A 9,168-nucleotide genomic window follows, 5' to 3' on the forward strand; every position below is an offset into this window, starting at 1 on the left:
GTGCCTCTTCTAGAGTTATCTGATGCTGAAAGCAGTTCAAGGGCTTATCCGTTGTTTCGATTAAGTGGGTCAGGGAGAGTTCGTTGCGTATAGTGGCAGCGCACGATTTGTTCTCTTATCACATTTAGTTGCTGACGAGAAAGTGCATCGACAACAATATTTTCTTTACCGGGCTTGTAATGAATACGCGCACCATACTCTTCAATGCGAGCCTTCCACCTTTTGATTTTTGCATTCGGATTGGATTCCGATACTGCAAAGGTTAATGGCTGCTGATCGGTAAAGATATTTATATCTTTTACGGCATATAAGTAGTGCCGTAACTTGGCCAAAGCCCATACAATGGCCAATAACTCCCTCTCATTGGTGGCATATTTGATTTCTCTGTCTTTTAATGCTCTCGAAATCATTGTTATGAGACGTCCTTCTAGAGATAGGACTGCGCCAATACCATAGTCCGAGGCGTCGGTCGTTAGATCGAACGCCTTTTTGTTATCTGGGTATCTCAGCATCACGTCTTCGGATGCCAAGATGTTTCGTAATTTCTCAAAGGCTTGTTGCTGCGTTTCAGAGAATTGTACCAGAATGATTCATGACCTATCCCTACTAACACTTCCGTTTTCGTCTTTTAAGATCTCTGAAATGGGTCTTGTGATTGCTGCGAAGTCCTTTATGAAACATCTATAGTAGTTTGCCCGGCCGAGAAATGATCTGACTTCAAATACGGATTTTGATTCCGGGACGTCTTGAATGGCTTTGACCTTCTCTGGGTCGGTTGTTTCACCGCTACTGGTGACTATGAATCCCAGAAAACTTACGCTTTTTTAACGAAGTGCGATTTTTCTACTGACACCCTCATGTTGGCTTTGTGAAGACTTTTGTATGCGTGACGTGGGATTCTTCGCTTTCTGAAAAAATAATCACATCATCCACATATACGTAACCAAATTCTCCGATATGTTCGCGCAAAATGTCATCAATCGTCCTCTGAAATATGCTGGCTGCATTTTTCAGGTCAAAAGGGAGTCTTCGAAATTCATACTTCCCTCCGCTTACCGAGAAGGAAGTTTTTTCCCGATCACGTTCGGCAAGCATGATCTAGTGGTAGACCGACTTAAGGTCCAGTGTCGTGAAATATTTCGCCTTGCCCAAATCCTTGCCTTTTTTCTGCTCTTTAGCATTTCCATGAAGGCGTCTCCAATGAAAAGGGGTGCACTAGAGCAATCTACGTTAGTAAAGTTGAAATCAGCGTAGGTGTGTAAGGAAAGTTTTTCGACCTCCGTGCCCCATTTGAGAATCCCGGTTTTTAAGCAAAGCGATGCTCCGGCCTGTTTTAACAGGTCGAAACCGTCGAACGACGCTAAGTCAGATAGGACAAATAATGTGGCCGTAATGCTGAAAATTGGAATGAGGCATTTATGTGAGATGTGCCTTGGATTTATTGGATGCTGAAAGGATGGACGCCTTTTAGCCCCTTGAAAGGCTTAATAAAGCTTTTAGAGGCGCCCGTGTCTACAAGGAATTTCTTAACGTTGGCCGCTACTCTCAGTCTGAGATAGGGTAGCAGGGAGTGTACTATAAAAAATTAATTGCATCTGAATCGTATTCCTCAATGACATCTTCGATTTTCGATGCTGCATTGGAGGCTACACTGGCATAATTTTTTCCTGCATGTTCTCCACCTTGAGTGATGTGGATAACCCCTTGCTTCTTTTGTATGTTTGTTCTGTAACATCTTACAGAAGGATGGGTTCTGTTGGGGCCTATTGTTGCGCGGTTCAGAAGAACCTGCGCCTTGTACTGCCTACTAAAATGCGGGCTTTTGTTGGTGCCAAATTGTTGACCTGGTTGAGAGGGGATCTTGTTCGGCTGACGTTCTGGTGTCTTGGGAGCTGGCTTAGTATCCTTATCCTCTTGACTTCTTGCAAACGTTGTTGCGAAGGTGTGCCTCTCTCTGATTGGAGTGAACTTCCTGTGCCAGCGGCGAGGGCCGTCGGCATGTCTTTGGGTTTTGCTGATAAGACCACATCTGTAAGGCTTTTTTTTTTTTTTTTTTTTACTTTTCTATTTATTTTATTGAATCTTCTCCTTATGGAGACTAACAATAAGTGTATCAAATCTTAAACCTAATTACTCTAACTAACTGTCATATGACTGATATTATGCTATAGGGGGCCCGAAAGTTATTGCTGGCTGTGCAGGTCGTTGCTTTGTAGACGGGATCGGCTGGGAACCAGGCTTCTTGCGAGGAGATTGGGGTGCATAGAGAGTTTTTCATTGTAGGACTCTTTTTGTTTGTCTATTTCATCTTTTACGGTAAGAATGCCTAGGTCCCTGTGGATGTTTAGATTGCGAATATACCATGGTGCCCCAGTGATAATTCGGAGGGTTTTTGACTGGAGCGCTGTATAATGTCTATATTCGTTCTGCTGGCGTTCCCCCATAGCTGGGAGCCATATGTCCAGATGGGATTGAGGGTACAGTTGTAGAGCAAGACCTTGTATTCCAGACGCAGGGGTGAACGGGCATTAAGAATCCAGTGGAGGCTGTTGGCTTTCAGTTTTAGGTGTTCTTTTTTGCATTGGATGTGTCTTCTCCAGGTTAGTCGTCTGTCAAGGTGGACGCCGAGGTACGTTACATCGTTAACTTGGGGAATCTGCGTGTTATTTAATGATAGTGGAGGGCAAGTTTGTCTGTTGAGGGTAAACGTTATGTGTTTACATTTTTGTTCATTTTATTTATTTTCATCCGCCAATCAGATAGCCACCTCTCTACTACGAGCAGGTGATTTGCTAGCTGTGTGGTGGCTCTGCCTGGGCACCCCGAGCGACTTAGAATTGCGGTGTCGTCAGCGAACGTAGATGCTGTTAGCTGCTCATTTGTGGGAATATCCGATGTGTATAGGAGGAACAGAGTAGGCCCTATCTCGCTTCCTTGCGGGACTCCAGCTTTGATAATGTAGTCTCCGGATGTTGCTGTGTTGCACCTTACCTCGAAGGTTCTGTTGTATAAATACGACTCAAGAAGCTTATGAGTGTATCCAGGCAAGTGTGTTTTAATTTTGTGCATGAGACCATCTAGCCATACTCTATCAAAGGCTTGACATACGTCGAGGAATATTGCGCTGCAGTATTCCCGGTGCTGAAAGGCTGTGCGAATTTCTGATGTTATTCTGTTTACTTGTTCGATTGTTCCATGGTTTTGACGGAAGCCAAATTGATGGGCAGGGATAACATTGTGTGCTTCTAGATATGGTATTATGCGGGTTAGAAGACATTTTTCGAACAACTTAGACAAACACGATAATAGACTGATTGGTCTGTAGGATGACGAAATTGTACGGTCTTTTCCGGGCTTCGGTATCATAATGACAATAGATTTTTTCCATTTTTTTGGGTAGTAGCCGAGTGTCATGATCCCATTGAAAAGCTTAAAAATAACCTCAACGGCAGAGTTTGGAAGTTCGGTTATCATTTTTTTTCTTGGTTAGTTGTAGTTTTTGTTGCCTTTGTAACTGAAGTAAAGGCAGTAGCTGTGGTTGTTGTTGCTTCAGCTTGCGATGAGAGAATTGGCTGGAGAGCCGACGACATCGTAGACGCAGTTGTTGTTGTATTTGCAGAAACGGTAGTTACCGATGACACCGTAGAAGAGATTGCCCAAACTGCCGGCAGTGCATCGATCGGAGAGAGGGGGTAAGGGCATTGTGAGGTCCAAGACTGAGTAACGGCAACGCTGCTTTGGGTTAGGAGTCGGGGCGACAGAGAGCGTACGTCTTCGGTTGCGGTCAACGACATTGCACTACTTTTTAACTCTTGAGAGACATACGAAAAGTACGCGTTGTTTCGAGCAACAGAGAGTCGGCGCTCGTCTTGTTGCTGTTGTTGTCTTTCGCGGCTTTGAGTCGTTTGTTTTCCGGGTGCACCAGTTATTGGCTTGGTTGCTGGCATTTGTTCAGTTTTCCTTATTATTTGTTTTTGTGGTTTAGATGTTAAGTTTGCAGGGAATCAAAACCCTTGCTATTTGGCATTGCTGCCAGCGTCCTTTCGCTTTTATTTTAATATTTTTACCGTTTGTTACAACGCTTACGAACACACTGTGAGAGCGCTGAAGAAAACACATCCTTATCCTCTTGACTTCTTGCAAACGTTGTTGCGAAGGTGTGCCTCTCATGATTGGAGTGAACTTCCTGTGCCAAGGCGAGGGCCGTCGGCATGTCTTTGGGTTTTGCTGATAAGACCACATCTGTAAGGCTTTTTTTTTTTTTTTTTTTTTTTTTATTTTTCTATTTATTTTATTGAATCTTCTCCCTATGGAGACTAACAATAAGTGTATCAAATCTTAAACCTAATTACTCTAACTAACTGTCATATGACTGATATTATGCTATAGGGGGCCCGAAAGTTATTGCTGGCTGTGCAGGTCGTTGCTTTGTAGACGGGATCGGCTGGGAACCAGGCTTCTTGCGAGGAGATTGGGGTGCATAGAGAGTTTTTCATTGTAGGACTCTTTTTGTTTGTCTATTTCATCTTTTACGGTAAGAATGCCTAGGTCCCTGTGGATGTTTAGATTGCGAATATACCATGGTGCCCCAGTGATAATTCGGAGGGTTTTTTGACTGGACGCGCTGTATAATGTCTATATTCGTTCTGCTGGCGTTCCCCATAGCTGGGAGCCATATGTCCAGATGGGATTGAGGGTACAGTTGTAGAGCAAGACCTTGTATTCCAGACGCAGGGGGTGAACGGGCATTAAGAATCCAGTGGAGGCTGTTGGCTTTCAGTTTTAGGTGTTCTTTTTTGCATTGGATGTGTCTTCTCCAGGTTAGTCGTCTGTCAAGGTGGACGCCGAGGTACGTTACATCGTTAACTTGGGGAATCTGCGTGTTATTTAATGATAGTGGAGGGCAAGTTTGTCTGTTGAGGGTAAACGTTATGTGTTTACATTTTTGTTCATTTTATTTATTTTCATCCGCCAATCAGATAGCCACCTCTCTACTACGAGCAGGTGATTTGCTAGCTGTGTGGTGGCTCTGCCTGGGCACCCCGAGCGACTTAGAATTGCGGTGTCGTCAGCGAACGTAGATGCTGTTAGCTGCTCATTTGTGGGAATATCCGATGTGTATAGGAGGAACAGAGTAGGCCCTATCTCGCTTCCTTGCGGGACTCCAGCTTTGATAATGTAGTCTCCGGATGTTGCTGTGTTGCACCTTACCTCGAAGGTTCTGTTGTATAAATACGACTCAAGAAGCTTATGAGTGTATCCAGGCAAGTGTGTTTTAATTTTTGTGCATGAGACCATCTAGCCATACTCTATCAAAGGCTTGACATACGTCGAGGAATATTGCGCTGCAGTATTCCCGGTGCTGAAAGGCTGTGCGAATTTCTGATGTTATTCTGTTTACTTGTTCGATTGTTCCATGGTTTTGACGGAAGCCAAATTGATGGGCAGGGATAACATTGTGTTCTTCTAGATATGGTATTATGCGGGTTAGAAGACATTTTTTCGAACAACTTAGACAAACACGATAATAGACTGATTGGTCTGTAGGATGACGAAATTGTACGGTCTTTTCCGGGCTTCGGTATAATAATGACAATAGATTTTTCCATTTTTTTTGGGTAGTAGCCGAGTGTCATGATCCCATTGAAAAGCTTAAAAATAACCTCAACGGCAGAGTTTGGAAGTTCGGTTATCATTTTTTTCTTGGTTAGTTGTAGTTTTGTTGCCTTTGTAACTGAAGTAAAGGCAGTAGCTGTGGTTGTTGTTGCTTCAGCTTGCGATGAGAGAATTGACTGGAGAGCCGACGACATCGTAGACGCAGTTGTTGTTGTATTTGCAGAAACGGTAGTTACCGATGACACCGTAGAAGAGATTGCCCAAACTGCCGGCAGTGCATCGATCGGAGAGAGGGGGTAAGGGCATTGTGAGGTCCAAGACTGAGTAACGGCAACGCTGCTTTGGGTTAGGAGTCGGGGCGACAGAGAGCGTACGTCTTCGGTTGCGGTCAACGACATTGCACTACTTTTTAACTCTTGAGAGACATACGAAAAGTACGCGTTGTTTCGAGCAACAGAGAGTCGGCGCTCGTCTTGTTGCTGTTGTTGTCTTTCGCGGCTTTGAGTCGTTTGTTTTCCGGGTGCACCAGTTATTGGCTTGGTTGCTGGCATTTGTTCAGTTTTCCTTATTATTTGTTTTTTGTGGTTTAGATGTTAAGTTTGCAGGGAATCAAAACCCTTGCTATTTGGCATTGCTGCCAGCGTCCTTTCGCTTTTATTTTAATATTTTTACCGTTTGTTACAACGCTTACGAACACACTGTGAGAGCGCTGAAGAAAACACATCCTTATCCTCTTGACTTCTTGCAAACGTTGTTGCGAAGGTGTGCCTCTCATGATTGGAGTGAACTTCCTGTGCCAAGGCGAGAGGGCCGTCGGCATGTCTTTGGGTTTTGCTGATAAGACCACATCTGTAAGGCTTTTTTTTTTTTTTTTTTTACTTTGCTATTTATTTTATTGAATCTTCTCCCTATGGAGACTAACAATAAGTGTATCAAATTTAAACCCAATTACTCTAACTAACTGTCATATGACTGATATTATGCCCGAAAGTTATTGCTGGCTGGGCAGGTCGTTGCTTTGTAGACGGGATCGGCTGGGAACCAGGCTTCTTGCGAGGAGATTGGGGTGCATAGAGAGTTTTTGTAGGACGCTTTTTGTTTGTCTATTTCATCTTTTACGGTAAGAATGCCTAGGTCCCTGTGGATGTTTAGATTGCGAATATACCATGGTGCCCCAGTGATAATTCGGAGGGTTTTTGACTGGACGCGCTGTATAATGTCTATATTCGTTCTGCTGGCGTTCCCCCATAGCTGGGAGCCATATGTCCAGATGGGCTTGAGGGTAGAGTTGTAGAGCAAGACCTTGTATTCCAGACGCAGGGGTGAACGGGCATTAAGAATCCAGTGGAGGCTGTTGGCTTTCAGTTTTAGGTGTTCTTTTTTGCATTGGATGTGTCTTCTCCAGGTTAGTCGTCTGTCAAGGTGGACGCCGAGGTACGTTACATCGTTAACTTGGGGAATCTGCGTGTTATTTAATGATAGTGGAGGGCAAGTTTGTCTGTTGAGGGTAAACGTTATGTGTTTACATTTTTGTTCATTTTATTTATTTTCATCCGCCAATCAGATAGCCACCTCTCTACTACGAGCAGGTGATTTGCTAGCTGTGTGGTGGCTCTGCCTGGGCACCCCGAGCGACTTAGAATTGCGGTGTCGTCAGCGAACGTAGATGCTGTTAGCTGCTCATTTGTGGGAATATCCGATGTGTATAGGAGGAACAGAGTAGGCCCTATCTCGCTTCCTTGCGGGACTCCAGCTTTGATAATGTAGTCTCCGGATGTTGCTGTGTTGCACCTTACCTCGAAGGTTCTGTTGTATAAATACGACTCAAGAAGCTTATGAGTGTATCCAGGCAAGTGTGTTTTAATTTTGTGCATGAGACCATCTAGCCATACTCTATCAAAGGCTTGACATACGTCGAGGAATATTGCGCTGCAGTATTCCCGGTGCTGAAAGGCTGTGCGAATTTCTGATGTTATTCTGTTTACTTGTTCGATTGTTCCATGGTTTTGACGGAAGCCAAATTGATGGGCAGGGATAACATTGTGTTCTTCTAGATATGGTATTATGCGGGTTAGAAGACATTTTTCGAACAACTTAGACAAACACGATAATAGACTGATTGGTCTGTAGGATGACGAAATTGTACGGTCTTTTCCGGGCTTCGGTATCATAATGACAATAGATTTTTTCCATTTTTTTGGGTAGTAGCCGAGTGTCATGATCCCATTGAAAAGCTTAAAAATAACCTCAACGGCAGAGTTTGGAAGTTCGGTTATCATTTTTTTTCTTGGTTAGTTGTAGTTTTTGTTGCCTTTGTAACTGAAGTAAAGGCAGTAGCTGTGGTTGTTGTTGCTTCAGCTTGCGATGAGAGAATTGACTGGAGAGCCGACGACATCGTAGACGCAGTTGTTGTTGTATTTGCAGAAACGGTAGTTACCGATGACACCGTAGAAGAGATTGCCCAAACTGCCGGCAGTGCATCGATCGGAGAGAGGGGTAAGGGCATTGTGAGGTCCAAGACTGAGTAACGGCAACGCTGCTTTGGGTTAGGGAGTCGGGGCGACAGAGAGCGTACGTCTTCGGTTGCGGTCAACGACATTGCACTACTTTTTAACTCTTGAGAGACATACGAAAAGTACGCGTTGTTTCGAGCAACAGAGAGTCGGCGCTCGTCTTGTTGCTGTTGTTGTCTTTCGCGGCTTTGAGTCGTTTGTTTTCCGGGTGCACCAGTTATTGGCTTGGTTGCTGGCATTTGTTCAGTTTTCCTTATTATTTGTTTTTTGTGGTTTAGATGTTAAGTTTGCAGGGAATCAAAACCCTTGCTATTTGGCATTGCTGCCAGCGTCCTTTCGCTTTTATTTTAATATTTTTACCGTTTGTTACAACGCTTACGAACACACTGTGAGAGCGCTGAAGAAAACACATCCTTATCCTCTTGACTTCTTGCAAACGTTGTTGCGAAGGTGTGCCTCTCATGATTGGAGTGAACTTCCTGTGCCAAGGCGAGGGCCGTCGGCATGTCTTTGGGTTTTGCTGATAAGACCACATCTGTAAGGCTTTTTTTTTTTTTTTTTTTTTACTTTTCTATTTATTTTATTGAATCTTCTCCCTATGGAGACTAACAATAAGTGTATCAAATCTTAAACCTAATTACTCTAACTAACTGTCATATGACTGATATTATGCTATAGGGGGCCCGAAAGTTATTGCTGGCTGTGCAGGTCGTTGCTTTGTAGACGGGATCGGCTGGGAACCAGGCTTCTTGCGAGGAGATTGGGGTGCATAGAGAGTTTTTCATTGTAGGACTCTTTTTGTTTGTCTATTTCATCTTTTACGGTAAGAATGCCTAGGTCCCTGTGGATGTTTAGATTGCGAATATACCATGGTGCCCCAGTGATAATTCGGAGGGTTTTTGACTGGACGCGCTGTATAATGTCTATATTCGTTCTGCTGGCGTTCCCCCATAGCTGGGAGCCATATGTCCAGATGGGATTGAGGGTACAGTTGTAGAGCAAGACCTTGTATTCCAGACGCAGGGGTGAACGGGCATTA

Source organism: Drosophila eugracilis, unplaced genomic scaffold, assembly GCF_018153835.1.
Source record: "Drosophila eugracilis isolate 14026-0451.02 unplaced genomic scaffold, ASM1815383v1 contig_1835, whole genome shotgun sequence".
NCBI classification, from domain to species: domain Eukaryota; kingdom Metazoa; phylum Arthropoda; class Insecta; order Diptera; family Drosophilidae; genus Drosophila; species Drosophila eugracilis.